This window comes from Drosophila biarmipes, chromosome 2R (assembly GCF_025231255.1).
Source record: "Drosophila biarmipes strain raj3 chromosome 2R, RU_DBia_V1.1, whole genome shotgun sequence".
NCBI lineage: Eukaryota > Metazoa > Arthropoda > Insecta > Diptera > Drosophilidae > Drosophila > Drosophila biarmipes.
Window position 1 is genome coordinate 6,668,253 of NC_066615.1, and position 20,849 is coordinate 6,689,101.

At 41.0% G+C, this 20,849-nt stretch overlaps 1 protein-coding gene across 17 annotated transcripts in view; it reads left to right on the forward strand.

Moving 5' to 3' along the window:
• The window catches only part of LOC108026588 (heterogeneous nuclear ribonucleoprotein L), a 103,839-nt gene that overhangs the window by 5,389 nt on the left and 77,601 nt on the right, over positions 1-20,849 (forward strand). The window lies entirely within an intron of this gene.

Sequence of the window (20,849 nt, forward strand, 5' to 3'; positions counted from 1 at the left end):
GGGAAAATGTCGGAGAGTTTGGAGAGCGCGCGCAAAAGCATGTTGCCACCAACACTCTTCCTGCGGCCGCGCAAAGTATGCAACAATTTTTCTCTTAGCCTGCTCTCAAACAACGCCTAATGGCCCGCTCGTCGGGATGATGTGATATATATGTTGTATATATTTATACATCTCCTTGTGGGTGGCCTTTGAGCTGTTGCTTCCGTCTGTGTTGGTCTGTGGACGTTGCTGTTTGCTGTTGCTAGTCCTGACGTTGCCGCTTCTGCTCGTCGCACACACTTGACTTGACAGCGCAATTAGCACATGAAGCAGCATCTTCTCGTCATCTGAAGAGTTGCGCCCGTCGCCTGTCCTTTTCCGAAGAATCCGCCGGACTGGATGAAGCCGTTTGTCGCTCGTCGCTTGCCACTTGGCATCGTTTACGGTCTCGCTGGATACTACCTGTGGACCCATCCCGTCCCACAACATCCCCCGGAGCTCGGATCTGGGCGCTGCGTACGTGCCCAAAAGGCGGAGGAGCAGCAGGCCGCCAGTTGGTTGCTCTTCCATGTGATTAAGTGCACTCGTAGGCGGATGCGCTAAATCCCATCAACGAGGCAAAGCCAAAGAACTTTGGCCCACTCGGCGTGTGGCAGGTTAAACGATTTAGTTCTTGCCCTTTCGCCAAAGCAGGGTGAACCCTGAGTGGGGTGGTGCGGGGGCTGAGATCGGGCAATGTGTCAGCCATGAGGAGGCGGGGGTGGTGGCTTCTTGGGGCTCTTTTGACCCACTAATGACGGGGTAAGCCCCTAAGCAGCGAAAGGGAAATCCAACAGAATGCTAACAAGTATCTGCGAAGAAATTCAATCCTCGCCAGCGAGGCAAGCTTAAAGTTCTCATTAAAATTAATCAATACCAAAAAGTCAAGTAAATTCAAAATGTATATTATCTAAATATATGGTAGAACTTGAGTTCTGGATTGTGTTACATTCTTTTGTATCTTGTTCTGCCATATTTTTCTATTGTGGAATTAATGTTTTGTTTATATCTGGTGATGGAAATAGCAAATATATAACAGAAGTCAGAGTAATATAATTTAATATAAGGTTACAAATATAAGACGTAATTTATTTTAGATTTCTCGAAGTAATTTACATCCAGTTATCACTAAAAACTTTCCCCAGCATAGAAATAAACAATTTTCTGATCGGATGAGCCTTCGGAACTCCATCTCGTGTCTGAAAATCCAATATGCACGTCTGGCATCTGATAAAATCATCAGCATCAGCACGTCTGTCATTTGCACTTTTCCCCCAGACGCACGTTTCCCTTTCCTTTTGCCTTTTTGAGCAGAAGGGTCAGCGGGTAAATGCGTTTGGATGCGACATCGTCACCGAAAACGCGACTTTCACAGCCGCCGATGCGTCTGGCAGCGTGACGCATGCTGCAGCAACCAAAATCCACACTCACTCGCTCCGACATGGTCATGGCAAATAAATTCTGCACCCAGACCCCGCCCAGCCAGACCGGCATCCCGTCCACATCCACATCCACATCCCCATCCCCATCCACGTCCATCCCATCCTCCCAGCCATCCATCTATCCATCCAGACAGTTATAAATAGAGCAGGCAGACTGCAGTCTGACCAGCGGACGATGCATCCTTGGCAGCCACTCCTCTGAACTCCACTCCACTCCACTCTACTCCAGTTGCCAATGATGTATTCAGGGAAAATGTAAAAAAATCTGGAATCATTTTTGGTGGTGCGTGTCTCGAGGCCAAAAACCCGCATGCAACCCCGAAATGAAAGCCCAAGCCCTGGACTAGAATTTTAACCTGCCCGAAAGGGGCCATTCTAATGGAACGGATGCAACGGTCAAAGTGCATTTCCACGCACCCTTTCCCGAATCAAGTTCTTAATTAAATGCAATGGCAATTCGGGGTTGGTATTCATCTTCAATTTTGGGTTTTCGCTTTTCCCGTGCTGCTTTTTTCGGCGATCGTTTTACCTTTTGCTGACCAGCAGCTGCTGGGTCGCTGGCCTTTTATTATAGATAATTGATTTGTATTGTCTTCCTCGCTTCAAGTTTTAATTGCAAAAAGTTGCCATCGAAGTACCACAGGGGTGGCATCAAAGAAAAGGGTTGTTTGCCTCCGCCGACTGGGGGTGTATTACGCCCTCGACAGGGTCTCCTGTTGCCGCTGTTGTGTAATTGAACTAATTGAAATTGCTGTTTGCCAGGGACTTTAAGGCGGAGTGGCGAGTGTCCTTGGCATCCTCTGTGCATAACCTTTTAGAGGAAAAATGCATGGCTCTGACTAACTAATTGGCTCACCGACAGCAGAGGGATGTCTAACTAAGCTCTCTTGTCTCAGTCGGAGCCCAGCTCTCCGGCTTTCCCTCAAATTCTGCTGGTGAAAACCGTCAAACTCAAGCAATTTGTCTTTGATAGACACGAGAGAGCCTTACGGGCCATCATTGTGCATCATGGTCGAAACTAGAAACTACCATCAGGAATGGCCAATTGTTGCAATCAATTGCGGGTTCTTGCGTACCGATGGGCAATTGATTTTCTCTCTTTTACCCAATTTACGGTCATAGGAAATGAAATTCCTTCTCTGATTCGAATACTAAATTAGACGCACAGCTGTGTACATCGTGAATAATAATTTTCATGGTTCATATTTCGGTCAAAGCCATCATAAATTCAAATCCGAAAGGAAAGTCTTGTCAGGCACTCGAAAACTACTCGATATGGGTTTATGAATTCTTAAAGAGATACGTAGAAGTTCTTTGGACTGAAAAGCTCAGATTTTCTATGGCACTATGTCACGAATTTTGAATTTTTAGTTGCACTTCTTTACTGTTACCCAAAAACGTTGGTTCCCTCTTGCCAATACTTATAAAAAACAACGGTTTGACTAGTTTCAATAAACTAGACTCTGTAAAACAAAATAATAGCATGAGTTAAATACAACATAGGTCAAGATATTCATAGAATAAGATAAAGATATAGAACAAATCTATAAAATGTGCCCAACTGCTTCCCATCCTATCTTAACACTCGATGAATTGAGTAATCAGCAACCGCCGCTAAAACAAGACATCAAACCCTGATGACAAGATGACGATGCGGGCGATGGGAATTATGGCCTGTTAGTGGCGTTTCAAATTAACACCTTGTCATTATATTTTCTGGATTTTCTTTCGAGCGTAATAAGGCGATTCCAGGGCATTAAAAATACATAATCTAAGAACGCACCAAAGTGATTCTAAAAATAATTGTCAAGTTTCTTTTTCGTTATTTTCTCTTTTCCTTTTGTTTTTGTTTGGATGGATGAGGTTGTCGACTTAAACTCCAATTACAACAAATTATGAATCGTGTAGAAACAGAGGAGCAAGTATTTCTTTGCGACAAGTTCGAGCAAAAAGTTCAATTTCAGCGCGCTGTTATGTTCTCCTCCGCTCCGTCTCCCCGTGGCCAAAAGATACATTTGGTTCCCCTGCTGCCATTACCGCTGCTTTCTTTATGTTTCGTTCTTTTTTTGTCATTTATTTACATTGCCTGCCAGCTGTGCGGCAAGGGGGAATCGGGGGCCGGTCAGTCGTGTATTTGCCGGATGTCATGCTGGGCTCTCTCGAAGGTCGGAAGTGTAGTTTTTTAAGTACACGTTTATATATCATTTGATATATGGCGCATTGTCATTTGCCGTCTTATGTGGACAACTATATATGTGCACATTGTCTTTGGGGAATCAGATTCTGCAACTGTATCTGGAAGATATGAAATTGGGCAGAAGAAGTAGATGCAGCAGGGGGGATTTCGGTTCTTTTTTTGTGGAAATGGAGCACAGTTGAACGAGGTCACCTAGCAGTGTTTAAATGTTTTAGGGGGAACTCAAAATGCTTTAATAAGAAATAAAAAGTTTGGAAAATCGCTGAAATATATGTGTGAATTTTAAGGTGCTAGAGAGATGTTAATTCTTAGCGAAAGCTAAGGCGATAATTAGACTTGTTTAAAAGATAGAAATTAATAAAATATAATCAATTGTTAAGTAGAAAACGTTTGGTGTTTCCATAATTATGTTTTAATGTTAACGGGGTTTCATTTAAAACCCGAATACTTATACAGTTTCTATACATATATATTTAAATAAATCCTTTGTAAATTATTTTGTGAACATTTAATCTATACATCCACCCCCGTAGGTCCAAGCCCTCAGCCCGCCTCTTGAGACTTTTGTCAGCTGCAAAAAGGCTCATTTATATATTCAAAGTCGCACTTGCTTGTCTAGTTGAGGTACCTTTTAATTCAATTTTATTTCGGGACTCCTTACTCACACTTTCCATCAGCCAAACAATCAATGGATCATCGACTGCTTTTCGATGACATGCGACACACTTTTAAATGCCAATTACGAGCGGCTGCTAACGGTTCTCGAATCCGCCGCTCTTCTTCTTCAGCTATTACCTTCCGTGGCGCATTGTTTTTTATTCATCGGTGCTACTTTTCAATATGCCACGCACACCCCGTCTCTATCTATCTGAGCCCGAACCCAAACAGAGGCCCATGTAATGCAGCACTTTGGAAACTTGCGTCGGGTACACAGAAACAATTTTTGTATTTTTGTGAAATAGTGGGTACTTTCAAAAAATGAAGAATTCGACATATGACATCACATGTTTGATCCGTAAACAATTTATTAACTTTATATCAGAAAGCAAGGTCGTGCTTCTTTAACCAGTTGGGAATTATAAGGACACAGAGCATTATGTTAGGGTGAAAGACAACTATATCTGCGATGCAAGAGTGTAGCCTTCACACATTTGGATTGAAGCCAATCCTAAGACTCAAGATGATCTTATTTTCGCCGTGTAGCGCGGGTAATGTGTGCGAGTGTGGAAGGGGTGGTGGGCCTGCTGGGGATGAGAAGGTAACGCCGTGACTTGCATAGAAATGTACTTCTTTTTTCTCTGTTCGTCGCCTTCGTCGCCGCTGTAGTTCTCCGAATTCCTCCTCCCCAACTTGGGTCTTGCCTAATTCGCCACGCTACAATTAGTTTTCATTTGCCCGTGCCGCCTTTGCTCATCGCACCCCGCCTGCGCCGCCCTCGCCCCCTTTTTCCAGCCTCCCACCCGCCGGCGTCAGAGTTCCTTCGCTTTTGCCATCTTTGGGCCAGTTTATTTTCACTTTGAGTCATTACAACATTTTGCCATGTTCTTTCTGCTGTATTATTGCCATTATGATTATTGCGTGCCCCGTTCTCGGCTGCTCCCTTTTTGTTTTGTTTTATTTTCCAAAAGAATTCTAATATCTTTTGGCCGTAATTTTTCTGTTTTTCCCTCTCCTTTCGTTCTTTTTTTGTTCGCCTATGTCGAAATGAAATTCGTGAGTGAAATACCGTGATGCAAGTAAACAAAAGGCGCCATAATCAACGAGGAAAACTTTTCCCCTGGGCGCATTATAAGCTTTTGGTTGCGGAGAGTTGCGTTGAAGTATCTGATGAGTAACCAAGAACCGTAAGCCATGCGGACTGCAAAAATGTGTGTGCTTAGCAATTTGATTTGCTGTAGATTTTTTAATTATGATTTTTGGCCCGGCTTCCTGATGTTCTGGGGCTTTTGGCTTTTGTTTTTGACTATAACCGCTGACTAATGAAATTTAAGTCACATGCACTCCAAGTGCAACTTGTGCGATGGATAATTGTTTATGACTTTGTTCTGACAAGGTTTTCCCTCAAGTTTTAAATAAATTCTAATTTGCCGAAGCACCAAAGTTTGGACCAAAGGAAAAACAAGTCAGCATCAGATGCATAGATGCTTTATTTAAACTTTATATCTAGAACACCATCCAGTAAAGTTATCAAAGCCGTTGTTAATGTACGCATATGTGGCAAAATTAATTTTTCTTAAATCAGGTTAATAATATGAAGATAGAACTATTAATTTTGGTCTAAATAAAAAAGTCGGTATGCACAATAAAGCCTGTGTTATTAGTTCTCATGCACATTCGTACTTGCCGCAAGTCGATTAGTGCGTTTTTCACGCACATGATCAACTCGCGAATCTCTCAGATGCTTTTTGCACTTGGCTAGCATTTAACGACCTGACTAATTGATTTAAATATGTGCATGTCATACAGATTGTTATTAAGCCATTTGCTGGCGTTTAGCATCTACTTAACCCGCTCCCTTTCATTTTCTTGCCCTACAATCACTTCGAAATCCATTTGCAGCCAAACATTTCACAACTTTTTAAAGGCAAACAAAAGTGGAGGAAGGAAAATAATAACAACAACGAGAGGATTAGCTGGATGTGTATCTTTATATGCAGGCGGACCAGCTGTATCTGTATCTTGGTATCTGTATCTGCGCTCGCCCCAATCGAAGTACACTTTTGGGTTTTGTTTTATTTTTACATTTTCGTTTTTTTGAGGCTTTGGCTTTGCCCCTTTTTGAGTGTAATTCGTTTTGCTTTTTTTTGGAGCCGTTTTTTCGTTGTTGTTATTGTTTGTCATTATTTTTGCTTACTTCTTCCCGGTTTCTCGCTGTTCGGTTTGGTTTGCATTGCTTTATTTTACTTTACTTTACCGCTGCTTTAACATTATTTGTTATGTAAGCAAGCGGTCGACGCATATTTTGTTTCAATTTCATTATTTTCCCTCGTATTTCTCGGTACTTCTTTACTCAGTTTCAGTTTTATTCATTTCTTGTGAGCTGCTACTGCCGGCTTTTTCGGTTCATGTGCATGTGGAAGTGGCCACATTATTTGGTAATTGTCGTGGTGTGAGTCGGCACAACTGTGTGTTGGCCAGGTTATTGAACTTGAACGTCAAGTGACGTGTGGCCTGCTCTCTGGCCCTCTGTTCCTCAGTCCCTGTATCTTTTGGTTCACTTTTCGGCTTTGGGCTGGGCTGGGTTTTGTTTTTCAGTCTTTTAATGCTCGCTTTGCTGCCGATCCGTTAGTTGTTAGTCAATTATATCCGATGGATACAAAGCGAGGTGGAACGAGAGAGAAGCGCTAATGATTGCAGTCCAAACAGCTGAAATTTGAACTGCAATTGGGCAGGAAATGAAGTTCCAGCTGCCGAAAATGTGTATCAACCACAAATACAGATCGAAAAGAAAGGTCTCTATACCTCAGGTACATGTAAATAGCCTAACATTATTTAAATATTCGATTTGAATCAAGGAAACTCAGTGCTTTTAATTGAGTTTATTATATGACAAACTCTACTTTAAGCATGTTTGATGTAATTGAACCATTTGCTCTTTGCCAATTTGATTTGTTAATAAAACGTTGAGGTTTTATTTCACAAAGGCACAAAAAACAAACGGTAATTAATTGAAACTTATTGATTATAATCAATCCTCTGGGGCGAATAAATAACGACAACGACTAAGTTGAAAAAATAGCATTCAGAAGCATAAACATGAAAACGCCAATGTCAACAAATTATTGTGTTTAATAATTTACCACAACGATAACAATAACAAGCTGACAATTCGCTGCTGATGGGGGGAAAGAATATTTATGCACTTGGGGGGCGCAGAGCTTGTCTCATTTAAATTTATTTTATTGGCCAGCGGAAAAGTGAAAGACAAAACCAAAATAAATAATAGAGGAGAACGCGCGACCGCCGACGAAATGGGGGCGTCTCAATGGAGGTATTTTATGTGGCATATGTTTATAGGTAGAGGTATAGTGGCGGTATCTTACGGGGCTTTGTCGCAGTGGACCTGTAGACTAATTAGATACAATTCCAGTTGGGTTGGCATGCCGTTCTCAAAGCACGTTTCTCTCAGATACATTGCGATAAATAGCAACGAACAACGGCTGCAGCTGAAAACACGTTTCCACTTTATCGTTTTCCCGCCCAACTCCCCCTTTGCCGTCCGGAACCCCCTCTTACATATATTTTCCCCGATCTCCACAATCTGCCGCACTTTGTCACAAGTGAACGTGTTGTTCTAGTTGGCCATTGCACATGTTCGTCTGGGCAGCAGCTAACAGGTATCCCCTAGATACAGGTACGATAGCCATTACTCTGAGCCAGTGCACCAATAAAAGATATTGCATACAAGCCCAGGCGAATTCGGGGAAACATCACTATTGCGTATACGTTGGTAGACAGTTCTGGTTAACATTTCTGTTGTAAATTATAGAGAAAGACAAAATGATAATTAGATAAATAGATTCTTAGAAATGCTTTATGTATGTATAACAAGTTATTTTATTAATTTTAATTAGAACGGACGAATTTCTAGATTTTAATCTTAAGTTGGTATATAAAAACTCTTCACAACATTAAAATAAAAATCGAAAATGCTGAGCAATATACTCTTTAAACTATTTTATTAAAATGGTAAGATGGCGGATCTTAAATACGACTATCTCGACTATCTCATCTGGCTATCATTGTATTTGTGTTCCAATTACCACCTCAGCATGCTTGCCAAATTAATCACTAACCCGTAGACAATCCTCTTTGCAAGAAAGCCCTTTTGTATTGTCATTCATTTCTTTTGGCTGTTTTGGCGCGCAATTTTATTTCGGCCGCTTTTGACTCATCGACTTGCCACCGTCAAGTCATGCATGCAAAGAAATGAAGGAAAATAAGAAAAAGTCGAGAAATGCTTTGCCTTTCTTGCTTTCTTCCGACTGCGGACGTTCTCCCGCGCTGCTTGCTTTCTTCCACACATTTCTTCTCTCTCTTTCCAAAGCGAAAAAAGAAGGAAATGTTTATGATAGCATTTAATTGCTCTCAAACCTCTTTGAAAGCGCTTGGAATTTGTTGATATTTCCATTTTATTTTGCTTATCTTCGGGGTAGCTCTTCCAGCGTGGCCCACGGTGTCGATTGTAATTACTCAATTGCTCATACGCCACCGACAGACGCGGGTTCTTCCTCTTCTCCCTGTGTTTCAGTTAAGTACATAGATAAAAAACCGAATGGAATTGTTTTTGAGGCTGGTTGTTCTGTAGTAGCCGACGTCTTGGACTTGTCGCTTTTTTCGGCAGGTGCTTGAACTCTCTCCCTCACATTTTCTCTTTTCTTCCCTCTCTTGTGGGTCTCACGCTCTCTGCACCGATAAAACAATTAGAGCACCTTACGATATGGGTTCAAAATACCATATGGACGTATCTTACTGTATATTTTCTCGTATACACATTTTTATGTCGAACCCCAATTTATATTTAATCATGATTTCGGCTTACCCAACCTTTACAGATATCGGTTTTGATATGTTGGAAAGTTATTTCTCTAGACAAATCAAAATAAATCATTTCAGAGATATTATTTGATTGATTCTTCAAAAAATGAGTATCCTAAGTTGGCAAATTCTCCTTTAGCTTTGTTTGTCAAAACAGGTTAAACCGAGCCTGACCAAAATCAAAATTGTTCTCTCTGTCGAAATGTTTCACCTTTTATGGAAATTTTTGCACTGCAGCGCTGCAGTTTTTTCTTCGAAAACGTGTTTTGTGCAGCAGCATATCCGAATCAATGCAGTTTTAGAGTCCGTGTTTTGCGTATCTTTTTGCTTTTCTTTATTTTTATGCGCCGGTTTACCTTCACTGCAAATGTTCTCCATATTGTTGTGGCTGCTGCTTTTGAAATCCAGTTTTGCGCAGCTGCAGCGCATTCAGTCGCTGCGAATCGAAAAGCGCAGCCGCGAAACAGTTACGAGGCAAACAACGCTGGCAGAACAGCAGCACCAACAAGCCAGATAACAATAACAAAAGCGCAGCCAACAACAACATAATTTCGCTGACCCACTAAATTAACAACAACACAGCGCAAAATATAATTAAATGTGCGTGTCTGTCAATGTCTGTCTGTATGAGTGACAATCGCGCGACGCTTGAGATACAGTTGAAATTCTGCACGATACTTTTTACAAAAATTCCACTCTAGCAGCATTTTAAAAGGGATTTTAAAGCATCTTGCTTGCAAAAGGAATAACAATTTGTTGTATAAGTAAAAAAATTGAATTCATTATGTTCTCTTCCAATTATTGAGTATTTTATTTTTACGGGGCATTCTTTTTAATATGTGTGTGCAGAACGCAGCTCCACACTGTTCGTGTGGCGGCAGAGAACGAGTAGAGCACATCCCTATGCCCGCTGAATTGTATCTTAAAGCGTGTAACAAGTATCTTTTATCTTAAAATTACAGAAAATAGTATCTGGTACTGAAAATCAAAAAGTGCCTGAAGGTTTAGAAAGTTATGGGAGTGCTAGTAGTTCAAGGTATGGAAGCTTGACTGTGCAAAACAGTTGCAATAGCGTTAGCCATTAAGCCCGTGAGCATCTCAAATGCAACGTTGCACTTCTAAAGCTCGCTTCCAGCGGCAAAAGCGGGGCGCTTCGAGAACCCTCGAGCGTTAAAAATGAACGTTAAGAAACGAAATGCTGGGCGGCGGACGCGTGAGAGCGTATGAAAATGCGAGCGGGAATCGGGCATCGGGAATCGGTCAGTCATGTGCACCGCTCGTCTGCATTGCAAAACCGATGAATTTGCGCTTGCCATTTTTTCGCGTTTATTTATTTTTTGGTCGTGCCAACGATTCTTTGTAGGCCTTTCTTTGCCTCCGTTCTCTTATTCGCTGGCGTTTATTTTTATTTCTTTATGTGTTGCTAACGGTGTTTGGGCCTTATTTATATATAATTGTGTGTCTTTCTCCCCCCGATCCGTATTTGAGTGTAAACACGTTTTTTGGAGCTGCGCTTTGCGAAATCGAATGAGAAATGCAATGCAAACTGCGGTGGCAGTTAACCCATTGACGCCCCAAGAATTGCGTGTAGTCCAACCGATTGAAGAAAATTAACATAGTGCATAAACTGGATCGTTTATTCAGTTCTTAAAAATGTTTCAAATATTTTCATTAATAATTTTTAAAGTAAGAACTTTTTAAATTCTTTTTCCCTTCACCTAATTTAAATTGCATTTTAATAATATTTTGTTTAAAATTTTTTCAATGTTTCTTTTGAATAATAATTTTGAAATATCTTCTAAATATTTATCTATTTTTCTTTGAGGTTAACCGCAAATCCTCGTCGTTACGGACTTTCGAGCTTGTGGCTTTCTTTTCGTGCCTTTTGGATTCGATTTTCGAGTTTTTAGCGACCTTTTTTTGGTTCTCTCAGTACATGCCTTTATATACATATAACCATGCCCACGTATATGTAGGTACTTATATGGATATGTATCCAAACAATCCCGATCTTTTTGTGCGTTTGCATTTCCTCTTTCGTGCCTTAAATGTATTGACCCAATTCCCTGGCCTGAGCGTTGGAATTTCGTTTGCATTTCGTTGAAGCGATTTATATACAGACAACGATTTTTATCGCCTTTAAACGGCTGAGATTTCAGTGAATAAAATACAATTCCATTTGCATAATTAAGATGCCAAGAATTAGAAGCCTAAATAAAGTATTTTTATACGTATTCATTACACATTTTAATTGCTTTGCACATCTGCGGTTTGCCGCTCGCCTCATAAATCTTTGATGTGTGACACATAATTTTGAAGACATTTGAATCATAACCAGCACTCAATTTAAATTGTTCTCGAAATAAGTTTGCAGCAAATCACAGAACTAATTGCTGGGTTATTGGATAATTTGATTTTCCTTTTGATGTGTTGTCAATTGACTAATGAAAAGTCAATAAACTAATTCCACGGGTTTCATCCACGAACACTGAGAAAAGAGTTTAGCGAGCACGTGTAGGACGCCATGTTAAATTTATTTTTTGTTGTTTCATTCGATTTTGTTTTTTTTTTTTTTACATATTTATTCGCGGTTTTTATTTTTCTTGTGGTTCCAGACAGAGCTCAATTTTTTGTTGCTACGTCGGATATTTTATTATTGCTGCAAATGCAGAAAAACTTTGGTTAAAAAATGTAATTTATGCGGATGTTTTTTCCGAACCGCTTGGCTGCGGGTCCCCATTTTTTTCTTTCCATCTCTTGCCATATAGATATTGTTGAAACGATTTAAATAAAAACGTAATAAAGTTATTAATGCCGAAGGGCAGTAGGAATTAAAAAGCTGCGTTGCCCTTGTTCTGTGTCATAAACATTAATTTTTCGTCCTAAATGGTTTTAAATGAATTGTTAATCAAAATATTTCAGTGATTTACTAGTGCTTCGGTTGATAAATACTCTTAATTTATAAATATTTCATATGTACAACGTTAGCCAATAGCAACCACCTTATAAAAATATTAAAATGCACTAATTATTTTATTTTCTCTCTTTATCTCTCTTTGCAGGTAAGTTTACTGATATCTCCTGCCACCCGACTCAACTTTAATTTATGGTATGTGGCTTTAAGACAAACTACTTCATTGCCGTTCTGTGATTTAGTGCGCTTCGATTGGAGGCCTCATCAATGGTAATCATAGATTAGAAAGTGCAAACAAGAATCCAGAGTCGAGTGTGTCTTTTATAGCCGCCACAGAGTGGCTGAGAGTTAATGGGAGCCGGAAATAATCGTAACCGTTGATAATCAAATAACAGTTGGCCAACTGGCTCCAATGTACAATGATTTTAGCCCGGTTTTATTGTGTGCGATATAGCGCGCTATTGATAGCAACGCTCGGCCAACCATGCCATGGCGTTCCTGCTCCATATAAACGAGATAAAAAGATACAATACTTCAATTTCATTTATTTATGTAGCGCACTTTGCATTGTTGAAATAACAGCGCATCAAAATGAGCGACAGTTCGTTCACACCAAACACGCAATGGGAGCCAACGAAAAATTCCACTTTCCTCTTCTGCCTTCGCGTTTTATCGTGAAATATTTAAATTGTTCCCTGGCACATTTCGCTACTGATAGCACATTTCAACGGGCTGAACACGGCTAAAAAAACAAGGCAAACACCTAAGAAAACAAAGCGCGGGACTGGGGTTAGCAAACAGAACAGTTCACCTTCCTCCACGCTACGGGAAAATATCTCAAAAATACATGAACTGAGCGAGTAAGGTGACAAAGAAAGTCGATTTAATTTATTTCTGATTTGACTGCATTCAAATGACATGTGAGATGAAAGCCAGAAGTGCTAAAGCGTAAAATATCTGAAAGTTATTTAGGCAGATGGAAAAATTGTAAAAGCACAATTTAAGACTTTAAAAGGCATTTAAATTGCAGATGAAAAGCATTCAAGCTTAAGATCTGTAAGTGTTAATAGGAATATTGCAGAACTTAAACCCTAAGTAAAACAGTTTGGCAATTAAACCGATTCATGAATTCAGACGAATTTGAACATACCTTAGCTCCATTTAAAAGTGGGTTTTTTGTTGTGCTTTCCTATTCATTAAACATGTGGGCTGCTTAGTAGTAAATCGTCAATGGTAGCGCACACGCTAAACCGAAAAGGCCAAAGACAGCCAGCAAAAACAAAGTGAAATGTGTTTAAATATTGATAAAAACAATAAGAATAACAGCGACACAAGCTGGAAAAATGCTGTTGCACACAAGGAAAACAGAGTGAAAACAACAACTCAGCCGGCCACATGTGTTAATTTGCGCTCACAGGTGAAAAGCGGGGGAAAATGGGGGAGCTGGTCTTTCGGAGGGGGTGTTGCCGGTGGTTTTGGACGGGGTGTGATGGGTTTTGTCAGCAAGGCAGACAGACCTGGGGGCAAACTTTGGCAAACTGCTGACAAATATTTAATGCCTGTCGAGTTCAGCACGGTTCGGTTTGCTTAGATCCGCTCGATTCAGTTCTGTGCCAGCGAACGAGTGCTAGTGGGTCAGGTGCAAAGTGGTGCAGTGGGTGGTGCCTTCTCGTTGGTGTGATTCAGCGGGGCACTGTGTTCTGCTTGCACAAACAGCTCCCGTTTCGCTTTTATTTTCCTATTTGATGATTAACACATTTAAAGTAGCCGATGTCGTTGGGTGAGCTGGTGCAGAGAAAGAAATTAGGAACTTGAGGTGTAGTGAATCGTTTTTTAAAACAACATTAACTGCATAGAAATAAGGAAAAACGTATTTATTATCTTACCATTTTAACTTAGTATAAGTCAAGTTTACCTTTTTACATTAACTAATTGTTTGAAAACATTTAAATTGTAAATAACTCAGTATATTAAAAAAATCTTAACTTTTGTACCTTTGAGTTAGTTTTGTGCTAGTGAAGTTTCTCTGCATACACCTTTTGGGCCAATCCCCTTCCTCTCCGTGAGCCAAAAGAGATTGGCGGTGGCGGGGAAATGGGTAATGATGTGGCTCCTTGGCCAAACGATGCGACTCGTTAATTTAGTGGCCGCCAACGACGATGAAGATTCCGCGGCCAACGTAAACATTTGAATAGAGCCGACGAATGGCTCCATCCCTCCTCTTATCCGCCGCCCCCGCCCCCGCACTCCCACCTTCCAACTGGGATTAGGGCGTGGTCGCCCGCCCGGCGAGTGGAGTTCATGCCGCTTTGTTTGCCTAGTCGTCGTCGCAGGTGGTGTTGATGATGATTATGGTGGCCATAGCTGCTCGGCATTCTGTTTGCCGGAAAAGTTGGTAAATGAAATTTTTATCGCACTGCAATTGCTCCGGCTCTCTGAGGCCATAAATTTGGCCGAACACTACATAAAGTTATTTTGGGGATTACTTGGGAAGTGTGCGCCAAGTGCGAGGTTTACCACTTCAAGTGGAGGTGCTAAGGGAAACATAATAATTTATCTAATATTTTTCAAGTGCAAAGATGGTTGCGTTGAGACATATTTGCGGCAGAAAGAGTATCTTAAACTATTTATGTTCATTATTTAATTTATCTCTTTTCCTACTTTTTCGAATTGTACTAAATTGCCCATTGAGTGCAAATGATTGAGCTATTTTCAGTCCCCAATTAGATGCGGGCCATTTAATTGCGAATTTTCCGATGTGCTTATTAACTGCTCATTAAGTAAATGATAAATGCTCGTGTTAAATCGGCCAGACACTTATTTCGCCAACGGCCGCAAATATAGATTTTTGGCATTTGGCCTAGAACTGATATTATACGGCTCCCCGTCATGCACGTTGTAAAATAGATCAAACGCTAAATTTTGAATTTCCGCTGGAAGGATCGAGAAATAATTTAAGAGTATTATTCTATATGCTCTGGCGGTCCACTCGAGGAGCTATGTGGGTCGGGCACGTGCCCGAGCCTTATATAAGTTTCACTTTTTCGTTGAACATTTCCCAACCCGTCGACGAGGTGGTTTCGATTACGCATCGCGCTGATTAGTTTTGCTTTGTCAGCGCTTCCCGGCCGGCCAATTGTCAAGTAAGAAAAATAGCGCAAATATTTTAGTCGTTGACGTAGCCGAGGTCCAAACAAAACCGAAAAACGAGGAAAATGAACCCAAAGCCCGTCGAAAACTGTCGGATGCCGCAGACTCTTGCAGGAATCGAAACACCTCGCCGCACAATGAGGAAAATTTCAATTGTGCACGCCCAGCCAGGAATGTCTACCCAATTTCCCAGCACCGCCAGAACCCATAACCACCAGCACCACCCGCACCACCTCCGCCCCTCAAGGGGGCTCTCTTGTCCATCTACATCATTCCACATGACAGTCGGAGATTGCGTGAAAATCTCAGAGATTTGTTGACATTTCTGCTTACATTTAATTCAATTGCCGATGTGCGGCTGCCAGAGGAGACCGCTAAACAGAAATATAAATTAATCTTTTCCTCATGCATGTACGATTTACTTTGTGTTTCTACGCAATTGAAATTAGTTTTACTAAATTAAATTTAATTAAACGGCCAGCCCGAAGGGTTGGCCGCATTTTCAGGTAATTTCCTGAATTGTTTTTGGTAGCTCCCTGGCAATCACTTTCAGCCTCAATTCAAATTTGTTTTCCTGCCGCTTACGCCCAGCCCGTTACCTTGCATGTATTTTTATGCGCATTTAAAAGCATTTTCCATAAATAAAAAATTATGAAAAGAGCAACCGAAAACGAATAGACGAAACGAGAACCCCAAACAGACGAATTAGTGAAGATTTTCACATGAAAAGCGGCGCGTAAATTGCGCGCAGTCCTCAAGAAGCTGCCGAAGTCGAAAGGGGGAAATGAAAATGAAAATTGTTTTATGTTTGAAGCGCCCGAGAGAATTTTCCACATAAATTACATGCACACGGCCGAAGAGGCAGCGGCAGCGGCATCGGCGGCAGCAGACTGTTGTCATAAGTGATCAACGCGGTCAGACCTCAGGCCCAAGTCAGTCGGCCCCTCCACCCATCCACCCGTCCATCTATCCATGCCTCCATCCCTCCATTGGTCCATCTGTCCCCCTGTCTGCCCGTGTGAGTATCTCTAGTTTGTTGCCATATCCCCTGGCACGTCAAGTGAACTGACATTAAAATGACGAAAACGCAAATCAACAGCAAACAACAAACAGCGGCAGCAAGAACTTTCCGCCTTCGGCAGAGTTTTGTTGAAAAGATGGATGGATTTATGGCTCATTTTGCCGTGTTTCCTTCCTTTTTGCTTGCGCAGGGTGGGTGTCTGGCCCGTCAATAGTTTGTCTTCGGGAAAATGCTCAAGATGTTTGCCGAGAATAGGGCTTTGCCACGCTGCAATTAAGTCAATTTTCGGACACGTTAAAATTGTAAGGGGGAATTAGATAAGACACAAATCTGGTAAATATCATTGATTTTATATATTGCCTTGATACCTAAACTTATTCTTCAGTCAAAAGCTTATGTATCATGATGCTAAAAATTCTATGAACTCTAGATGGGTCAGATTTGACTGCTAAAAAAAGAAGTAATATAAATATAAAAATATATATTACCAGAAATTATTTTTTGAACAAGGAAATCCAAAAATTTATATAAAAAGCGATTATCAAACATAAAATTATAAACAGAAGCTGATAAAAAACCCTAGAGAGATCATTTAATTCCACAGCAGTAGACCAGACAATTTCTCATCGGCCTTAATCTCTTCATGTGGGCTAGTGCCCACAGGTTCTAATTGAAAATCATTAGAAAGCGAAGCACATGTAATTTACTTTTCTCAAATTGTTCGCTGTACACGTCAGCGATATGGGCGGGGAAACAGAGGGGAGCGGAGACAACGAGCCACAGCACGGAAAAATCAAACGCCGAACTAATGACAATTTTCAATGCTCCACGTGCTCTGGCCCTGCCCCCAGCCAGAAAACGCCACCACCCGCTGTGACTAATGAGCGTTTCTAACCGAGATAAGAGATCTGGCCAAATGGCCGATGCCTGAATATGTAGAGGAACGAGAACTGAACTGAACAAAACCGAGCGGAACAGAATAGAGCAATCGCCGTTTGTTACCAAGAGATTTCGAAACAAATCAGATACAGATACGAAACATAGAAATGTGTTTACCGAGTACTTATGTCATTCATGAGAATGTATCTCTGACGTTTGCGGCCGCAGAATTTCGGTGTGATGATGATGACGCCGATGAGCAATGCCAATAGCATGCGATCGGGGGTGTGCGGATGGGTCCAAACCATGTGTATATTATATAGTTTAAAAGGTTTGTCTTTGCCAAAATGATTGATTGCCGCCCAAGTAGCGGGGCCGTTGGGAAATGTATATCGCTCAGATACGAGATACAAGTGCAGTGTGCGGACCAGCCTGTTTATAACTTACACATTGTTTCACTATTTTCGATGGCATTTTTGTAAATCCATTTGGCCTGTGCTGTGCCTTTCCTTCTGTTGATCATTTTGATGTTGGGCCACTTGACTTGGACTTTTGATGTTCTTACTTTTGGCCTGGCCCAAAACAAACCGCGGATCTCGGCACTCGCTCTTGTCGCTCACTGATCTGCAGCATTTAATTTCATTGTGGTTGTTGTGGCTGCTGTTTTAATTAAATTTCGCAACGCGAACGTTGAAGAAAACATTCTGTAAATTGCATTTTGTGTGCAATTTTCGTTCGACATTTGCGGGCCTTCGTTTCGTTTGCCACCAAAAGAAAAAAGACGAAAGGGGCTCTTCGGGGGATTCGGGAAATGCCGGGAGTGCGCCCGTCTGCTGGCAGAATACAGTGCATCTAATTGCGAGTAACAAATGCCGCCTCATGTTGCTGTCGCCAGACATTTCCCTCTGCAGATCACGGCTTTCTTTTTGGCTAGAAGGCAGGAATTGCGATGCGAAGACGATGATGAAGCTGCCGTCGCAGTCTCCCAGAAATGAAGGACACCGGCATATGGGTGCCGGCTAGAGAGATAGATGGACAGTTCTGGGGCTGTCGGGGGAAGTTCTTGATTAGCTACCTGGGACATTGGACAGCAGCAAATGGGCTGAGCAAATGCTGCAAATGGATCATCTTGTCTAATTCCAAATGGGAGAGAAGCATGAAGATTTCCTTATCAGTTATTTCATAACGATGTGACCCAAAAATGAAAGGTTTTTCATACAGTTGTTACAGATAACCATCACGTCTATAACAAAATGATTTGTAAAGCATAAAGAAATGTCATGGCTTTGGTTTCAGATTAAGATACGCCCTTTGTCATGGTTAGTAGCATAAGCCTTAAATGTTCAGGTTATCAATTTGTAAAATCAAGCAGATTTTAAAGGTATGGTATAATACATAAAACTATGAAAATCAAGCCGCTTTTTTAGAGCTTTAAAATTGCGCTTCTACTTATTCCTTTCATTGTACAATTTCACATCGCACCATACCATACGTCCAACTAGGGCTTCCCAGTTTAAAGTCAACTTAGCTGCTGAATCTCAAGTTTTTCAGACTTTCCTCGCGTGAAGATTTCCTGATCAATTTGAAATATTTGCTGCTCAAACTTTGGTTTGCAAATTGCATTTTAGGCAATCCTTGCGAGGACGGTTTGGCAAATGCCAGTGAATACTTCAATTGTCTGTCTCGCAGACTGTCATTCTCCTTCTGACTGTCTGCCTGAATCTGGCTATATTTCCTGCTATTTTTACTACCTCGATTCTTTATCTGTGATTCTGAAACTTGCAGTTCATTGCGATTGCGACTCAACCCAGCGGCAATTTCTTCATCTTCATCTTCATGACGGCGACACATCGTTTTCCTTCTCTCTGATTTTTGTATTTTGTATATATTTTTTTGCTTTTTTTCGTTTTTGGGTTTTGCGTGGATTTCTTGGCAAACGCATTTATATTGTGCACTTGTATCTGTACCTACGTATCTGTATCTGGTGGATATGTCGCTGGCTGAGGCTGCACTTTATAGCAGCAGCGACCGCTTGATCGACCGAGTGCAAATTTCTCGAAGCAAAATTTATTTGTGATTTGCAATTCGCAATTTGCATGGACCGACCGACCAAGCGACCGACAGACCGGCGAAGTGATGTTGTTGCGGTGAAATTTTGTGGGTAATTCATCTTCATTTCGTTGCGGTTCGAGCTGAAATGCGTTGCGGTATGCAGCCACGACACTGCCACACCGCTGCAGGCTATTTTCAATCCGTCCGCCGCTGTGCTAAAAATGTTTCAAATGTTTTTAACCAAAAATAAAGCGAATTTAAAAAATGGGAAAGATAAAAATCAAGCAAGAGACCCAGGCAAATCATTCGGTTCTTATTCTAGAGGCTCAATGCACTTAGGACCAATCCCCACAAATAAGACCATTCATCTATCTATGTAGCCATCCATCCATCCGTCAATCAATCATTTTAGTATGGAGGTTTGTTGTTCTTATGAAATTTAATCAACAGTTTCCAATGCTGTGAGAATTCTCTTCCCTTGCGGGGGTAGAAACTTAAAAAAATCAAGAATAAGAGCTGGGTAGGTAGAGGTGAAAGGAAAAGAAAAATGTTGATGGTGTATTATTATTAAAGGCAAATTTGACAGAAAACAAATGTTTCCTCCTGCTGGCGTGCCGCTTGCTCTTTGTTTTTTTTCTTTTCCTCGGATTTTCACACAAATCGCTTTGTATGCGTCAAAGTTGTTGAAATTTGAATTAACCCTTAGTTGAGACAAGGACGTTGTGGCAGGAAGCTGTCTGTTGGTATTTGGTATTCAATTACACTCTCTGGATAATCCTATTCGAATAACGAAGTTCAGAATTTGATGCTATCGGGAAGTCGTTAAAAGTGATTTGGATTTATGTATTTACCGAAAGAAACCCCCGGGTGTTTGGGTATTTTCAGATAAAAGCGGCTTTTGTATCTGTCTAAAACGCTTCTTAAATGTATCTTTTCTCTTCATTATTCTACTCAATTGCAAATATAAAGCTAAGGTCAGCAGTTCCTTGCAGTTCAGCGTTTGACCTAATGTTTACATATTTGTATTTTTAATACGTACACAGAACTTGCACAAGCATCTAAAAATGCGTCACAAAGGCGAGCCATTAACCTAATTGCAAAAGTCAGGCAATGGAAACAAAGCCTCAGGTAGCAACAGGCCGCCTCGCAATATAAAAATAGGGTTAAGTGCGAGAACTAAGTGGAATCCACTCCTTTAATTTCTATCAAAATGCATCAGCGAATGTTTAAAGTACGCCAAGTCAGCAATGAAATAATTGCAGAGACTGAATCGCAACTACGGTAAAAGTTGATTAACTTTAATAGTAATTAGTAGCTGGTGGATTGCCAATAACGCCGCTAACATGTTTTAGTTGTTCAAGTTGTATAAGCGAAGGAAATGCTAGTGCGGCTAGAAAAACGAGCGAGCAAACTGTTGGAAAAGTTAAGAAAATGTCAAGGTGTTGTTGTTAGATGGTAGATGGAAAACCCGTGTAATGATTACAAATTATCCAAGTTTTACCACCTCCTAAGTACCGACTTAATTAGTGCAGGCATCAACGGGACTTTTGGTGTCAAGACCAAGTGGCCAAAACACCTGCCCGTCTGCGGAAAATATTCGAAATATTTAAATTCACGGCAGTTGTCGTCGCTGATTGA